We start from the raw sequence: 19,751 nt of genomic DNA, 5'->3' as shown, positions 1-19,751 counted from the left end.
AAAAAAAAAGTAAAGAAGATTTTTACAAGGTCAACATTTTTGGATTACCTCAAAGTCTTAAAAAAGGTTAGAGAAAATTGAAAGAATCTTTCAATTCATAGCATTTGTGGAGGCATCCACAAGGTTCTTGTTAGTTGTTTTATCCTGTTTGTAAAATGCACTCTACCTGCACATGCCAAATTTATTCTGCCTGCTTAAACAAGGAGATTAATCAGAGGGAGCTTGAATGAATACTTTTGGTTGAAGCTGAACCCCATAAAGATAGAGATGAGTTCCAATAAAATTGAATAGACAGTACTTCAGTCTTGGATTATGGCATGCAAGCATTTCACCAACAATCTTAACTTAAAATTCAACAGAAAAAACAACAAATACTAGCAGCACCTAGTGATGGTACTCGGGGAGGAACTAGAGCTCTACTCCTTTTTGGACTTGGAGATGGCCTTCTTCCTTTGACCGAGCATATATGTGTACATGTGTGGGCTCCCTGCAAGATCACCATGTCAACCAACCACAGAATTAGAGACCTTACAAGTTTAGAGACCGAGCTTATATGTGTGTACATGTGTGTGAAGAATAGGGCCCTGGAACTCCTTGTGAAGAAGGTGCAACTTGGCCTGGTTGGCCCGGCCTAGGAAGGAAATTACTGAGTTAACAGAATCATTTCGTCCACATTATAAACTTCATTAAGTCAACTGAATTCTTTTTGACATTCAATTTGGATATTTAATTTGGGTTCTCTTTTTCTAAGTACAAATTACTGCACAAAGTTTCAAGTTTGATGATTCAGTCAATCCAAGAATTCAGCAGAACTCCTATGCCTTTCAAAAAGGAAGCTGTTCAACTTGTTCTCACAGTTATGGGTGTTATGAAGCCAGGACTTGATGCTCAACTAACATTTGAGGCCGATTATCCAAATACTCCTCAGGCCACGTGGAATGCAGCCATCCATGCTAACAGTTCATCTAAAACCACACATTGTAAAGAAATCATGTACATGGAACCATTGGCACAAAACAGCAGCAACAAGTGCCAAGATGAATTCAGCATCAGATTCAATTCTGTGGAGCTAGCATGCTTCAATTCATTGTACTTTCTAACATTTTGGAACTTCCCAAATTCAGTACAGACAATGTTCTCAACGAGCCAAGTTACAGAATCTCTAGCTTGCTATTGTCTTCCAAATAGGTAGTGTTGATGTCAGCAACTATTAAATATTTCAAAATCATGTCTACAGGACAACGTGGTCTACCCATGATTAGCTTTGGATTCTTATATTCTACTATGGTTTTGTTGGATTAAATAACTTTGAATTGGCAATGGGGCATAGGGCAGAGATACTGGTGACTGGACTCCCGATGAGCAAGATGGACCAAAGCTATCCAGGCCTGGTTGCTCAAGTTCTGACTTGACTTGGTCAACTCATATATATATATATATATATATATATATATATGTGTGTGTGTGTGTGTGTGTGTGTGTGTGTGTGTGTGTTATCTGTGTCCTTTGTGGAAATTGCTAAGAGAATTCTCATCAGCATGAAGTCTGTAACAGTATGAAGCAAGCATAGAATATATACAGAGCACAGGTACAGCCCTGCAAAATCCAGAATATGTTACACAGTTTTGGACATAAGAATTCCTATTTCAATCCAGCAAAGTGAATGACAGCATCAAAACTGCAGAAAAATGAATAGCACTAATAAGAATGACAACTGCCCATGAGGAATATCATGTTATCAACCTAGATTGCATCTCCAAATTTCTAACAATTTTACATGCATATTAAAACTTATGTACATTAACAGACAAGCTAAAACATGGTTAGGATCTGGATCAGCCGATTCTTATAGTATTGGTAGAAAATTGATATGAAACTGGCCTGATTCAGCTAATTTTTATATAAATAGAAAAAATGGTCAAAAAGTTATTTAATATTTTTTTATTTTTATGACATGTCATTTTGAGGTTAAAAGTTGGCCGGTTCAGTTCTATTCAGCCCTGAGAATCACCCCATTCGCTGAATCAATTTGAAAATGGATCCAGGGTTCGAGACGGTTCATACAACATTGGTTAATACATATAATCAACTCAATCTTGCCTTGAAGAAGAAAACAGGTTCTCCAGTGCTGCTCTGTCCCGCACATCAAACTGCAAAAGAAAGATAAAGAGTTTGATAACTGAAGCTTGTAAGATAATAGAGAAAGAAGGAAAGTATTGCCAAAATTCTGAACAATCACGTCAAACCCATAACTCTAACATCTTCACAGAATTCATCATTGCAGGTGTCATGAGCTTGAAAAGCTAATCAGCCAATCAACCAAAAAACTAACAGAAATGAAAATTTGAATCCCAGAAAATGTACAAGCACGATATGACTATACCCTAGTCAAATAGAATGCTGACAAGCAAACTGGAAAAAATAACAAAACATTGTTCTGAAACTCCGAAACAAACCAGAACTTGCAGAGATATTGATCAGCCGCTTGATGAACTTAACATTCAAGAGAATCTTGAACGTTAAAGAATAACAAAAATAGTCTTTGTATTTTCCAATGAAAAAGGAAGTTACACAGAATTATTAAACTGCAACACGGCCATCAAAATTTTCAAAGTCCGTTAACAAAATCAGATAAGTGAAGAAACACTCTTACGGAACTTATACTAGAAGATGAAATTACACAGAACGACAAACAAAATCAACCATGTAAGCAAAAACAGAAAGCCAATGGAACTGTCTTTTGCAACTTCTAATGAAAGCAAATTTTATGCAGAAATACTGTTCCGCGGCTTGATGAACCAAAATTTTAAGTAATATCTAGTTCCTTCACTAGGATAAATCCCAGAACTAGATCAAACAAGACACACTCCATGAAAGCTTCAGCCGAATCAAATACTACAATATAATCGCATGAAATTCTGTATAGAAAGGCGAAAACGCCAAGTGTGCGTTCTCATCCAGAAACATCAAATAAAAAGCCCCAACTACACAATCTCACCCAACAGTACCAAAACGTCAAACCACAAGAAATCTAGAACCCGTGCATCTGTCTAACTCCGATCAAAGAACACATCCGAAAGAAACTCCAAGGGATCAAACCCTTACTAAATCATTTCAAAGTAAAGCCAAATGCTAATTACCCAAATTACAAAAGCAGCAGCAGAAATGCCTCCAATTGAGGGAACAAAAAAAACTAAGAGAAGAAAAGAGTTCATCACCATCGCAAAAGTAGCATAAGGAGAATGAGAAAAACAGCAAGCAACAAAGAAAGGGAAGAACGTACTGAGAAGGATCGATTGGGCAAGGAACCCTGCAATCTTCGGTCTTAGGGTTGTTATTCTTGCAAAACCAGAGAAAAAAACAAATCATTGGGTAAATAATAAAAGGAAGCGATTTCTTCACACAATGAGAGAGAGTCAGAGAGAGAGCAGGCTGCAGCTGCGAGGCTGGAGTCTGCTGGTTCATGGCTGAGAGAGAGAGAGAGAGAGAGAGAGAGAGAGAGAGAGAGAGAGAGAGAGACCACAGTCGCCAACGCCGGAGGAGTGGTTGTGATTCGCAGCGGCGAGAGCCGAGATGCGAGATACCCACTCCCTGGAACCAAACTCGAGGATTCGCAGCGGCCGGCCGGACGGACGATCAACCTCGCCGGTGCTGGCGCCCCTCCAAAGAGTGAACCCACCACGGCCGGCCGGACGATTAAGCTGCGACCTTCCGGCGAGGTTGGTTGGGTGGTGGTGCTGCTGAGTGGAGGTGGATCGAAAGAGAGAGAGAACCGGTGCCCCTCTACCTTGCTCAATGCCGCGCCCGTCGATGCAAATTTTTTTTTAATGTTCTCTCAGTTCTTGTTCTTTTTGTAACGCGGGAAGGGTCGAGCAAAAATTACACATCAAAATGAACGTGGCGGACGCGCGGAACGCTGTCCGCCGCGTCCAACGTTTGCTGAAAATGGCTGTTTTCAGCGTAATTTTCTTCCGAATAAAGCTAAGAGCGGCGCATCAAACATACCCTAACTGGAACCTTGATCACTCCGTCTAGCAGTCAAGGCCTGGCATTTATTGAAAATCCGTTGAACAATTAATGACATCTATGCCGTCACCACCAACCACCAATAAGCCAACTGCTCAGGAATTTTTCTTCCTTCCATAAGTGGGTTTCCCTTGGTTGTTGTGACCTTTAAATATCTTGTATATACTTCACGTTTTGGCTCGTAGCTGGAAGCAGATCAGGTCATGCTGAACATGAGCATTTTTGCTCATGCCGACATCGTGGCCGTCTGTTTGCATTTTGGATGAATGCCACGTGGTTTTGTTGACTTTTGACCCTTTTTTTTTTTAAATGCAAATCGGATGGCCACGATGTTGGCATGAGCAAAAATGCTCATGTTGACCTTGATCAGCTTCCCTCGTAGCTAGTCTGACGTTAACTTAGTAGGGTCAGGGCCAGTTTCCTAGACTTGGAGGCAACCTTTGGCCTTATGCTTCATTCCTCTGATGGTACCACTATTATATTATAGCAGCTAGGACTAGGAGAAGTTGTGTTTGACCCAACTTCATACCTCCTTTTTGTGCCAAAACTGGCCGCGCAAATGTTCCATCGAACAATGTTTCACGTATTTTTTCTTTGCAGGGAAGCAAGCCCACTAAATAACCCGAGAAGTGAGAGTTCCTTTTGTCACACAAAAAAAGGTTTCATGTATTTTTCTTTCATTAAGACAAAAAAAAAATGTCGATGTTTCCTCTAACGGTATTAACCACTAAACATTTCTTACTAAGGTATATATATATATATATATATATATATATATATATATATATATATATATATATATATATATATATATAGAGAGAGAGAGAGAGAGAGTGTGTGTATTAGGTCTCATTTTTCATTCTGCCCCATAGTTTTGAAGTGTTTTATAATAGATCCCAACTCAGAGCAGGACCTGTAAAGAGGCCAATGACGCTTGGGCCTCAGGCCCCTGGGCCCAAAAAAATTTTAGGGGCCCATTTTTAAGGCCCGAACTCCCCATTTATTTAATAAAATATAAATATTTGGAATATTATATTTGTTTAATGTGAATACAAATTTTATTGTTATTTTGATTCTTTAAAAAAAAAAGCGGAGGCGCTGCCCCCAAACTCCTACTATTAATAGGAGTACGGCTCTGTTAGAACTGTTAGATGTGTTTAGCATGCTTGATTTAGTGAGAATCAACTCTTGGATCATGCTTTTTCAACGAAAAGCCATGTTTTTATTAGGCGAGAAAAATTGGTACCTTCATATCAATTGATTTTGGATCACCAGACAAACCTTTTTTCGGATTCCAGTGATCCAAAAGCCAGCTTGCACTAAACAAAACCTATAGATCACATCTATGGTGTCACATGTGAGAAAAAAAACCAAAACAATGATTTTTGAGGGAGGAGAATGAATGCATTACTCTCTCTCTCTCTCTCTCTATATATATATATATATATGAAAATTGAAAGCTGCTCACTTGTTAGGTACTCAAACAAAGGTCACTCGTGCTGAGCTCCATCGTGCGGTGTGATGGACGCACAAATAAAAAACTTTTAGTGGTGCTACATCATACACTCTCTCTCTCTATATCTCTCTCTCTCTCTCTCTCTCTCTCTATATATATATATATATATATATATATATAGAGAGAGAGAGAGAGAGAGAGAGAGAGAGATAAATGGGTAGGTGCTAAATGAAATATGTTAAATGATACGTGATAAATGGGTTTTTCTGCTCTTTTAATATTTTTTTCTTTTGATATATATATATATATATATATATATATATATATATATATATATATATATATATATAGAGAGAGAGAGAGAGAGAGAGAGAGAGAGAGAGAGTAATGCACTCATTCTGCTCCCTCAAAAATCTATTATTTCATTTGATTTTAACTCTTTCTTTAAAACACATTTGCACCCAATGGCTTTATGATTTTTTGGTAGATCAATTAATCACAAACATTATTTTTTTTAGACTTTATCTCATCTTGCTTGGCATTATTCATATGACTCAGATGAATTAAGTGCATCTGTGAAAGTGAGATTATTAGTTAATTCATTTATATCAACATAATAACACAATTCCTTAGTAAGGTAAATATAATAATCATCTAAATAAGAAGGTTAGTTCTTGGCCTTTTATGACAAAAAAGGCTAGTTAAATCATCAATATCTCTAAAAGCTTCTATATTATCTAGTAACATAAAATTGTCATTATCTAATGGAATAGGACACTCAGATACTTCATTTTGTTTATCTAGTAGGTTTTCTGTAAGTTCAAATGATTCATCATGTATATCTGAGCTAGGTTTAATACATTGATCCTAAAAAAATTCTACAACTCTACTCTCTAATCATCTTTTTTCAGGATGATAAAATCTATAACCTTTTGATCTAATAGGATAACCTACAAAGATGCACTTAAAACACTTATAGTGAAGTTTGTCTCTTTGTTTGCTAGGTACCCATACATAAGTAAATGATTATCATTTTCTAAGGTGGCTAATGTTTGGTGTTATACTTATGCTCATCTAATAAAGTATTTTTTCTATAGCTTTTTTAGATACCTTATTCAATATGTACGTTGTAGCAGTTATGGCATATCTCCAAAATTTCTTAGACAAATTTGCATGAGTTAACATAGATCTCATCATTTCTAAAAGAGTTCTATTTTGACTTTCAACAACTATATTTTGTCCTAGCATATAGGACAACGTTTTATGTCAAGTGATGCTATGTTCTTTACAAAAAAATGATCAAATTTGATTAAATTATATTTAGCTTCTTGATCAATCCTAAGTATTTTAATTTTCTTATTTATATGCAGTTCAACTTCTTTTTTACATTTCATAAATTTTTCTAAAGCCTCAAATTTATATGTTATACCATAAACATAACAAAATCTTGAAAAATCATCTATAAATGCTAACGATTAACATTCAAAACACAATCAATACAAGTAAAAGAAGAACCCTTGTTCATATCATTTTCAATTACATTCAAGTGAAACAAGCAATGTTTTGAATCAAAATGACATTCTATCATGACATATTTATGTATACCAATAATGATTTTTATGGAAAAAATCTAACCTCATAGTCTTTCTTGACTAATTTTGACAAAAAAATAATATTCCATAAAGAGGACAAATATAAAAGCCAGTCAATAACAAAGTTTTTGCCCTTAGTCATCAAATGGTATGACACAATACCTATCACTCCACAATAAGTATTATTATCCATATAGACTTGGTGCTCATTTAGATCTACTAACCCATTCTTTGTTTTAGCAATATAACGAGTTTAAAGTTAAATCAGTCACTCACAATCAACAATCATGCATTCAGAAACAAACATAACTATTCTACGTTGCTCACCTTTTAGTCTATTTCTGTTACACTTTTTTAAGTGTGGGCAATTTTGCTTGAAATGCCCAGGTTTTCTATAATGAAAACACCCATCTTTTTTGGTAGAAACTTCTTGTGTCTTGTGAAAAGATTGCTGTTTCTTATTCTTGAAGTGGTTTCTCTTGTTGCCATATCGCCTTTTGAATTAATCTTTAGTGCTACGATCATTTTTAAGTCCTTTGGCCAAAAGTAACTCATTTTTTTCTTTTATATGCTATTGTTGAATAGCAAACTTATTAAGCAATATAGCAAGGGTCAAGGAAGAATTCAATCTTAAAGCAACAACAACTATATTCTATGGTTTAGAAAGACTATTCAAAATGATTAAAATTTGCATACTGTTGGGTAGCATAATATTTCTCGTTGTAGCAAGGTCCTTTGCCATGACCAGTATAGTGTTCACATGATCCACTATATTATTTGACCTTCATTATTAAGGAATTATACAATTCCAATAGTGACCAAATACGAGTTTCAAAATTGGTATCATACTTTGTACGTATGACATCCATCATACTCTTGGTAGTAGGACAATCTTCAATGACTTTTATCAAATTGTCCTCCATAAAAGTAAGTAAAGTAGTTTTTGCATAAAGATTATCTTCAACATATTTGTCTAACTTCTTTCTTTCTTGAGAAGTAGTTGCATTGTTTGAAAGAATTGGTTTTTCCTCTTTTAAAACATAGTGGATCTTTTCAAGGATCAAAACATGTTCCATTCTACTACTCCAAATGTCAAAGTTTGAACCATTCAACTTAACAATTTTTTACAATTCATTTTCAAGAACTTTGCTTGTAGCTTAAGAAAATAATATCAAGATTAATAAAGAAGCTTTGGCCACTAATATGCCTTTTTTCTACCTTTAAGATAACAAAAAATGGTCTAAAATATTTTTTCTATAAATTTTAAAACTTTAAAAGTTTAAACGCTTTATGCAATTTTCAGCGGTTTATGTTCTATTTTGATATTTAAATATTTTGTGGGATGCTATTATAAAATTTCTGTAACAAACCATTCTTTGGTGGGACGCAGTACACTGTAAGTTCAAAAGCACTATTCTGCAAATATACAAAAGCTATGTACTGAACAATAAATATAAAAAAAGCTATAATATGTAAATTTCAGTCAATGTTTTCATAAACAACTAATGTGAATACTAAAAACTTGTGCAGTGACAAATATATTAAAATAGCAAATATTTTCAATTAAATCCTTAAAAGTGAAAATCAATTAATCAAAGACATAAAAGGGTTTTATGAATTTTTCCTCTTTGTAAACAAAGCTCTATGTCTCTCACTCTTCTCTCCCTCTACTTTCACCCGGTTTTAAGGGTGATGAATAGGCTCTCTAGAGGCTACCTAGAGGTAAATCTAGACCAACATTGCAACCTCTCACGGTCTGTAGAGGAACAAAACTCCCTCTAACACCCTCATGCAAGAGTCTAACCATAAGAAAATAGAGCTTTCTATCTTCTTTTACGTGAGGGTTTCATACATAACCACCAGTAGGTGATTGCTAGTCGTTCTGTGTTCAGCATAAGGATTATGGTGTTAGATAAATCATGTGGGCCTACATTGTTTAAACACACATTATATATTGTCTAAGGTTAAGACCCATATAAAGTGATCACATATGGTTAGGCCATATGATATCTCATATGGTATGGTTTATTATGTGCAGAGACCTCATGTGCCCTCATGTGTCAATTTCCAATTTTATGATAATTAAGGTGAATTGAAAATAAACCATAAGGTGGTTATAATTAGATTATGGTCCTCAAACCATACATAGTGGTTGTTTTCTTTTGCCTCCCCATCATCAAGAAAGAAAATTGTCTTTCTCTCATTAGGTTTAAAGAAGAAGGCAAAGCTACATATAGAGGTTCTGGAAGGTCATACCCGTAAAAGATCTACCGAAGCACCAATGGATTCAGGTACGCTTCCGCATTAAGTTTAGCTTATGTTCTTTTCAATGATTTAGCACAAACAAGTTTAACAATCAAATAAAGTTTTTTTGGTGGATTTAAAATCCAACATATGGTTCTTACATAGGTAAAAAAATCCTCTTTCTTTTTTTTTAAATAAAAAGAAGCACGTTGTGCTGCCCTTTTTTATGTACACTAACATATTCACAATTCAACTCGGCTTCTTAGTTGAATGCCTAAAGAGAAATGCAAGGTATAACAAGAAGGTTTCACATAATACGTTTGATCAAACCTCAAGGAGACAAGTTGTATATCTTGTCTATGAAGCTCATAAATAATGAACTATAGAACTGTTATCTTGCTAGCAACAAAACCGAATGGAACTGCAAGATTGAAGAGAGGTAGCAGCACAAATACAAGTGCAAACAAACTTTCTTGTGTGCAGGCAACTTGGACTCAAAAGCACCTAAAAAAATGTAACATATCATTGACAGATAATCAAAGGGCAGTCAGTTTAATGAAAGGACAATATAGGACCTATGCTCTGATACCACTGTAAGATCCTATGCTAATGGAGGTTTGAGCAGTGAAGGAGAGAAAGTAAGGTGTCATGAGATTGAGAATTCCTGTGAATGATAGGATAATTCTTCAGCTCCCATAGTCTTAGATTCTCTTGTCTTTTTCAATGCAATTTTCTTTTGCATATTGCTATTTATAGAGTTACATATTCGCATGCCAACGTTCACAAGGAAAAATTGTCTTCCTCCCATTTATTTATCAAACGTCTACCATGATGGATTTTGATAGGTTTTAACATGTTTTGAGATTAAAAAAATGAATTCTAAAAACTGTCATTTTGTAATTAAGGTAGGAATTGACACATTATAGAAGGGGGGCCTCCTTCCATAACTTGCTCTTTATGGGTACATTACTATCATCCTCTCTTTTTCTGCTTAACTTTCTATCTCTTCCTCCTCTTTTATTGTTGCTTCCTATGCTATTCCCTCCTCTTTTCTCCGCCTCTATCGCCTCCTCCATCTCCTCCCTTCTTACACCTCTTTCTCCACCTTATCCACCTATCCTCCTCCTCCTCCTCTCTCTCTCTCTCTCTCTGAGGGGGTGGGATATGGGTCTATCATGTTAGATTCAAACTCAACTCTAAAATGTATGCCATAAAAATGCAAGTGGATCATATTTGATTTGAAACCAAATATAGATCTAGTAAAAATAAGATTTAGATCTAATTTGGATAAAAAAGTAATCTGATTAAGTGGTCTAAATTTGATACGAAATGCATATTTGAATCTCGTGTTTAGGATCCATTCACAGAGTTTGATTGTAATGCCCCAAAATATTTACTCAAAAATTTACCATTTTTTTAAATCACAGCAAAAATCTTAAACAAGTCAAAGTGAATACCTTGGGTGAGTTACAAGTGTTGGAAACACGAAATGAAACATCATTCTAAAATTTATTATAACCTAAAGGATTAATATCAAGTTTTTAAGTGTTTGAGAGACAAATAATTATTCAGAGTTTAAACAAGACATCCGCAAGAAATCTAGGCTCCATGACCACCCACAATAATGCCCACAATCGCTCTAAAGTTATCATTCACTTCTTGAAAAATAATAATAAGAAGAAAGGGTTATAATACACTTAGTCTGAGTAGGAAAACACAAAATCAATGAAACCGTGCACAATGTCAAGTGAGTCCATATAGATGTATCTCATCTGCCTATCATTTCTGACAAACCCTAATTTATTCAGATAACTTATTCATTTATCAATTGCCTGACAGAAGATTATTCCTAAACTAACACTTCAAAACAACTATAGCATGATTCAAAGTAGATACGACATTAACTGACAAATATATCAAACCACAAAGATAAATTTTAGGTTTCTCTTTTTAACTCGCTCTGTGGGTACACAAAGGCTTTGACATTAAAGCAAATTGAGATCATAAGGGGGTTTATTATTAATGTCCCATGTGACTATCCATATGGATATCCAGAGGGGATGGTCTGCAACCGAGAGAGTACTCCTCAATGGCATAAACTAGAAATAAGATGCATCCCAGAAACTTCTGCAGAAGACATGGATCTACCACCTATAACACATTGGTAGTCCTAGCCCTCTAACTCTGAGGACTGAGGACTTGGTAAGATGCCTCATTTTCATGAAAATAAAGATGTCCCACTGAGCTTATACCATCAAACCTCTATAAGGTAGACCATGGGTTCAGTAACATACATTGTCTTTCAAGTATACTCAAAATCCTAAAAAATCGGTAACATATACCATTTTTTAGGTATACCCAGAATCCCCCACTTAGGGTAGTTTGTTAAAATATACCATCTTTTAAGTATACCGAGCACCCTATATCTTAGGTTATGTGAGCGAAACTTAATTTGATTATTAGTGCAATACATAGCACCTCGAGGGTTAAGAAAAACCAAACCCGTATTCGGGTGATCCAGTAATGTGCACAACTTTAAAGTAAAGTATAGAAAGCACCAGTAAGGTTTTCTCTGAAAACCAAAGGCTCAAACATGAGCCAATCATGCCCCATCACAAAAATTTGTTTGCCCACGACCATCAATTATCACATGAGGTTCTACAAAATCGTGTGAGTGGTATTCTTTGCACAACTCTTAACCATGTACTATTCATACTTTGAACCCTAATTTGATAATGTTAAATTGACATTCAATCCATATTTGTCATGAAGTACTGTACATAAAAGGATTTCTTTGTGTACAATTATCCCATTCACTTACTTATGCATGTTCACATACTCGCCTGTGACACATGAACTCACAACCACACCTGTGTGTGTATTTACAGATTCACAAACTCATGCGCATCTCATTCACGAGTTCATAAGCATATGCTTGAGTGTGTTGCCAACTTTGGATTCACATGTTCACCTGCATATTTTTTTGAGTTCAGAAGTATACGTCTGTGTACAATTGCAGAGTCACATATTTATGTATGGGTCAATCACGAACCCAAAAGCTCACATTGGTATGCAATTGCAGATTCACATACGTAGCCGATTTACATACGCACCTGCGTAACATTCACAAATACACAAATACCATTAGGTGCAATTGCAAATTCACATACATAGCAGATTTGCATAGACACCTATATGACATTCACAAATACAATGGTACATTCACACACATAGCAGATTTGCATAGGCATCTATATGACATTCATGAATGCAACTGCAAATTCACATACATGGTAGATTTGCATACATTGTTGTATGACCTTCGCGAATGCAATGGTAAAATTATATTCATAGCAGATTTTCAAATCTTGTTGTATGACCTTCACAAATGAAATTGCAGATTCACATTCATAATAGATTTGCATATGTTGTTGTATGACATTCGTGAATGCAATGGCATGATTATATTCATAGCAGATCTGCATATGATGTTGTATGACCTTCGTGAATGAAATTACAGATTCACTTTTATAACAGATTTGCATATGTTGTTGTATGACATTCATGAATGCAATGGTAGGTTTATATTCATAGCATATTTGCATATGTTGTTATATGACCTTCACGAATGAAATTACAGATTCACATTCATAACAAATTTGCATATGTTGTTGTATGACCTTCATGAATGAAATTGTAGATTCATCATCGGACTGTAGCAGTTCCTTTCCTCTTCTCATGCACAACCCACTGTATGGCTTCTCCAAGATGTGGGGAAGAGAAAGAGAGAAGAAGGATTCACGTGTGATGGAGAGAGGAAGAGAGCAAGAGAGCAAGAGAGAGATCACATATGGGAGGATGGTGAAGGAAATAGTAACCCTCGCTACCATTTAAGCTCATTCCTTGAGTGCTTTTAATTTTTTTCTTCAAAATTGTCCAATCCCTTTCTTTCTAATTTGCTCAAACAAAAACGTGTGAGAGATTCTTATCTCTCTTTTTTATTATTTTCTTTATGTTATTCCTCATAGTTAACTTTATGTAAAACTAAATTATACTAAGCTAATTTATTTGTATAAAAAGATGGAGATAGGGAGGTTGACACCCCCTTTCCATTCTCATATTGTATAACTTTTGAAATCTTGTTTCTTTTCTTTTTCATTTTGTTGACCCTTCTATGTGTTTTTCGCTTTTTCCTTAGTCCTCCTTTCAAAAACTCGTGTGGAATAAATCCACTTACCAAAAACTAATATTCCCCTTTTTATTTCCTCACATGTCATCAATGAGGAATTCAAATTTTGATAAGTGGGTCCCACCAGGGGGCGACCCACTCACCTTAGGTTTATAATAACTCTTGATGTGAGTTGGATTCTATCCTAATTTGGATCAACCCAAGATCCAATAGGATTTCTTGAAATTTTGGAATTTTCCTAGATCCAATGGAATTGGATCAGATTTAATTTAATTAAGTTGAATTAAATACAACTGGATAGGCTCTGAAGTGAGATTTATTTTATTTATAAAAATTTACTAGAATGCTATCAGTAAAACAACTTTAATTAAATTTTCTTTTTAAAATTCCAATTCAAACCCTAATTCAACTTGAATTATAATTTCCTTGAAATTCAAGTTATTTTCACACTGTATGTTTATTTTGTTACTTATCATAATTTAATTGTGGCTCAAACCACTTAAATTTTGTGTATGAGTTGGATTATGAACCAAAAATCCAGTTTAGTATGGATCTTAGATATAAAGAGTCTATTACACCTTCCGAACTATTGACTCAGACAAGAAATTCATTTTCAATATTTAGAATAATTCAGTAGAAAAATTACTGAAAATTTTCAGTTGTTACACCGATCTATTTTCACCCCTACACACACACACACACACACACACATATATATATATATATATATAAGATCTGGATTTGCTATTTTATATCTCTACTTTTGACCATTAATTCAAAACTAGTTAGACTGGATCAAATTAAATTTAATAATGTATATATCCAAATTAACTAATTATGATCCATTTACATTCCTACTAGTATACCTGCTTTTTTTGGCTTCCTTATTCCAAAAGAATAAAAAACTATCACAACAATTCCATGATAAAATAAAAAAAATAATATGAATTCTCAAAGAAAATGAATGAGTACATTCTAGTTATCCAAACGCTAGAAATCTTGAAATTGAGGATTCACTTTTCCATGAGTATTCTCCTCCAGACACACCCTAAGTGCTATTTTTTCTTCTATTTTCCCCTTTCCAAACATACTTTTTAGAATATGATCCATTTTCTATTCTAAAAAAAGAAAATCTGATCCATTTTCTCATTGAACAAAAGTTACGAGTTGTTGGAGCTATTAGATTTTTTACATTTAGATAGTTTTCATTATCGACTCCATATGGGTCATGCTTTCTCAACTTGTTTTTTGCATTATCAATAGTGTGCAGGATGGAATCAGGCTGCATGAGCATCAACTAGATATATCATATATGTGGTCCAACTTAACCTAAAGTCTTTGTCAGGTTAGACATGAAGTAGATCTGCTATAAACTGCATTTGGTATCTATTGGGTACCGCATTCGCAAAGGATATGAAGATTAATTGAATCCCTTAGCCTCACTACTGTTTGCGTGCTCCAATTGGAGAAGGGAGTTCGAGATAAGAATGGAGATGGCCTCCCATCTTATTCTCACGGGGATGTAGTTGGACACTCCACTTTCATCACTGATTTTCATCTCTACTCTGTCTCTCATCACCCCTCCCATCTCCGCTATTACACTGGCGCTCAAATAGTGCATTTGGTCTAGGCATGGTATTGAAGTCTCTCACTTTTGACACCATTCCATGTTTTGGCCAAAACTAAAAAAGTATGACAAACATGGGCAATTCATGATCCAAAATATGAAAAATATGGTTATTTGATTTTTTTTCATAGCTTTATCCTTTCTCACCTAAAAACTTAGGCACCATGTAAGTTATCACCTAAAAAAATCAGACTAAGTTGCCACATGAAAAAATCAGACACCATGTAAGTTGTAGTTTGGTAAAATAAAAATCATGATTTTAATCAAAAACCTAAAAATTAAAATAACACTCTTGAACTACCAAAATTGTATTTCTGGCTAAGGACAACTATAATTTGTCAGCTAACATGAAATGACTATGATTTGAAATCAATGAGGGGGTGCCCCTTATCATAAAAGGTTGAAGCCGAATATACTAACCCAAGGACGGTGAGACCTCAAAGATTTTACCAATTAACCTAAAGCCCACCAATGTGTCCCGATTGGGTGCAATATGATTGCATTAATATTTGTGCATTAAGCACCTGATTGCCCTCCATTGGGCCCCACAACTGACAGGCCCTGTCCCCAAGATGATTAGGTGCTTAATGCAGCTTGATTGCACAAATATTTGTGCATTAAGCACATGATCACCCTCCATCTTTGGGACAGGGCCTATCGGGTGTAGGGTTAAAGACCTAATGGATGGCTATCAACACAATTGTTGTGCAATCATATTGCATCCAATCCTTTCATGGTGGGGCTTTATTGGCCTAACCAAGAAACACAAAAAGCACTCTGAAGAATCTCAATGCATCTTTGAACTAGAAACGGTTAAGGAAGGTGAAATCTAGCAAAATAAAAATTTGCTAAATGTCAATCCTCAAGAGAGGGGAGAGGGGCGTGAAAGACAGTTGAACTCAAGCAGGCATGATATGGCAAGGGGTGGTTGCATCAAGAACGGAAACAAAGTAACGTTGGATTTGGTAGGTGTTGACAATGGTCTTGTGAGTGCAGAAATGAAAGACCACCATCAAGGCAACTTCTTAAAATACCATCAACAAAACTTGTTAGAAAGTAGCAACCTTTTAGAATGCAGCCTTCATCAGAGGTAATCTCTCCTAGATGGTTCTTTGAAGAAGGAAGGTCATAAAAAGCAAGAATCTCAGCCCAAAATAAAAAATGTCGTCTATTTACCATATGAAAAAAAATTATATTAATGTACCTCTCAAGTTTGTAAACATTGGCAACCAAACCTTACATAACTTAACCAGTCTCATAAAATTGTAAAGACTTTGAGGTATATAAGTTGTGCATTAACTCTCCAAAAACGTGTAGAGTGCAAGAATTAAAAAAAAAAAAAAAAAATGAAGACGAAGAGATGACTCCCTTGTCGTGGTTGTAGGCATCAAATGTTAAACCATCTTAATCCTGTGTGTATCCTTGTGTCAGTGTGATTAATATTTTGAGTTTTAAGAATTTTCATTGAATCAGAACAATAGATATAGGGTAAAGTCTAATGAAAGACTTTGGATTTTTGAGTTTCATTTTGTAATCAAGTGATCATATGATGAATTCCAACAGGGAATTGAGAAGTAAGATCAACCACTATGTTTATGCCATCACCAGAATTTTGAGATTACAATTCAGTGCCTATGAGAATAGTGGGTTCAATCGGGTCGGTTGGACTAATGGGTTCAACAAGATCAAGTTCACCATCAAACTCGGGTTCAATCGAACAATCTTGGAAATCGATGTCATCATGGGATTCAGCATGAATTAATTCAAGAGGATAAGAAGCATGAAAATTAGCAGAATCAAAAGGAAGTTTGTGCATCTTATCCACCATACATGTTTAACAAAAGTTAGATCCTTTGTTTTTTCTCAAAATATAAAATATTATTTTCTCAATTATTTCAAACACCTTATGTCTAGGGTGTCCTAACCGACAATGCCAAACATTTGCAACAACTCTCTTGGTTGCGACATATACTTCCTTTTCCTTATTATCATCTTTCTATGATGCTTGAGTCCAAACATATAAACCTTTCTTACTCTGTCCTCTTTTTAGAATGATTCCTTTCTGCACATCTTTCATAGTGAATGCATGACAAGAAAACTCAAAAGGGCACTTATTATCCCAAGTAAACTTGGCCACAAATAATAACTTTTTCTTAATATTAGGAACTTGTAAACATTCTTTAAAAGAAATAAATTAGAATTTGAGTTGAGGATCACATTACCGGTATTTGCAATGGGTAAACTAGCACCATTCCCAACAGTGACCGTTTCGTTTCCTTAGTATTCTTTCTTGTCAACCATACCTTGATCATGGGAAGACATATGATTAGTTTCTCTAGTGTCAAGGTACCCCACATCATCTTGAGTGGAGTTCAAAGCCATGGTGACAAATGCCTTGGGTATGTCGTAGCACTGTCGAGCAGTGTGATTTTAGAAGACACAAAATTGACATGTCACACACCCATCATGATCATGATTGGAGTTGGATGCTTGATTGAAACTAATTTTTTGTGTTTGAAAGTTACTTTAAAAGTTTCTCCCAAAATTGCATCATCTTCCTCCGTGGCCTCAAAAATAATTTATGCATCCTCTACCTTTTTGAGAAAAGAAAGCAGTTGAAGAGGATTCTATCTAATGAGTCTCTTTTGGCATAAAAAATTCCAGCCTCTTCTCTTGAGTGAGAAGCATGTCAAATAATTTGGCAAACGTTGGTAATTTGTCTTGAAATACAGAAACGATGATGATGAAACTCTTGTATTTGGCGGGAAGGCCATTAAGAGTGAATAAGACCTGATCCTCATATTTAACTTTCTCACTAATGACATTCAGAGAATCAGTCATAAATTTGACATGATTGAGATGATAAATCATAGATTTATCGTCCTTGACGCTTTGGAGTTCTCTTTCCAATTGAAGAACTCTCGTTTTGATTAAGACGAGTAAGAATGTTATAACATGAGCGAGGCTTCATGCGCGGTGGAAAATCTTATAATTTGCCCAATAATAGGCTTTGACATAGTAGCCTTTATTCAACTAAAGGCCAACTGATCAATCATCTTCCAAAAAAAAAAATTAAGATTTTAAGAAACTTGCTCAGCTTGAACAATAAACTGGTTTGGAGAGGTGAGGGAACCATCAACACATTTTATTAAATCACGGCTACATCACAGATTCTATCTGTGAACGCCTGCAATCTAAGTTGATCGACACGAGAAGGGATTTCATTGCACAAGATGGTTAGGAGCCAACGAAAAACTTGAAACCATGCTTGATGATGAGGACGAGTTTTGAAGCAGCCATGAAAGCACGCCAACAATACTTAAAGGGACAACAGGATCTCTTAAGCAAGGACAACAACACCATAGATCGTGCCTGCTCAAAATATTAATCACTCACACAAGAATACACAAGATTAGGATTAGCGTGGTTCAGCATTTGATCCACGGTAAGGGAGTCGTCTTGGCACAGCCGATGCGAGCTCATACAAAAGAAACGAGGAGGATGCCTCTGAGCGTGGTTGGACTGGTGATGGACAGGGGCAGATCAGATCTATCACATCGCGAAATGGGTAACCATGAGAACCATATAGTCACACTGTATGCGTCAGTGAGAAGCAAACGAGCCTATGCCGTCCCTTGCTGAGGTGGTTTTTGTCTTGCAGACATTGTTGATCTCTGTGTCCAAGGGGACATGCCAACTAAAGGCTTCGTCCACTATTCCTTCGTGTGGCATTCTGCGTGGGCCACTTTGTATCGCCATGGACACCTCTGCATGATGACAACCTATGTATGGCCAAGAAACTTTTCAGCCACCCACCACAACGACACACCCAGCGAGGAAGGATCAGGTGCAATGTGATTGCACACTTTTAGTATGCTGCTACACCTGATCACCCACACACAGCCTATCAGTTATGGGGCCCAACAACATATGGAGAGTGAACACGCCAAAAATGTGCGGTCACACTGCACCTGATCTGTTCTGATGGATGACCTGCATCCAGCGGCAGCCGCCGTGGCTGTATTCTTTGTGTTTTAGATGGGCTCTACAAATTTCTTCTCAGCCGTTGATAATGAGCGAAAGATGAACCGAACCGAACCGAATCGAACCGAACCATGAGCTACTCCGTTCATTTACCAGCCCGGCCACTTCAATATTTTTAGTACCGACGGCCAAAAAAAGAGCTGTCCATATATGGGCTTTTCATTCATGGTCAAGATGTAGGGGCAAAAGGAATGATGCACATGCAAACACGATTTAGTGGTCGAGCCCACGAACTGACCAAATCTTCCAATTATGAACCAAGCACACCCAAACATGATCCAGTGGTCGAGCCCACGGATCCATACTGCCAGTCTCTTTTATTCGATGCTATCCTTCATGCCAAAAGAGCCACGAAACACCAAAGGGGCTCCGCTTGTCTGGTAGGAGCAGCTAGTGCAGGACACTTTGTGTTGGGACGATTGCAGGTTCAAAACCCAATAGTATAGTTGTATAGGGGTCTGCCTAACCCCAACTTGCCTTTAAAAAAAAAAAAAACACCCAACACGTTTATTATTATTATTATTTTTTTTTTTGCTAAAAAATTAAAAGGTTAAAAATCCATATGACAACCCC

The 19,751-nt window shown here is 35.9% G+C and overlaps 1 long non-coding RNA gene across 1 annotated transcript; it reads right to left on the bottom strand.

Moving 5' to 3' along the window:
• Positions 1–250: 250 nt before the first annotated feature.
• Positions 251–3,443, bottom strand: LOC149842081 (uncharacterized). The gene is made up of 3 exons (XR_016431036.1): positions 3,284–3,443; positions 2,101–2,150; positions 251–487 (listed from the first exon to the last, which is right to left on the bottom strand). It is a non-coding gene; the product is annotated as an uncharacterized LOC149842081 (long non-coding RNA).
• Positions 3,444–19,751: the final 16,308 nt, after the last annotated feature.

This window comes from Nuphar pumila, chromosome 3 (genome assembly GCF_984573655.1).
Source record: "Nuphar pumila chromosome 3, dmNupPumi1.hap1.1, whole genome shotgun sequence".
NCBI lineage: Eukaryota > Viridiplantae > Streptophyta > Magnoliopsida > Nymphaeales > Nymphaeaceae > Nuphar > Nuphar pumila.
Note: the sequence above shows the minus strand (reverse complement) of the source record. Positions and strands in the feature narration are given on the sequence as shown.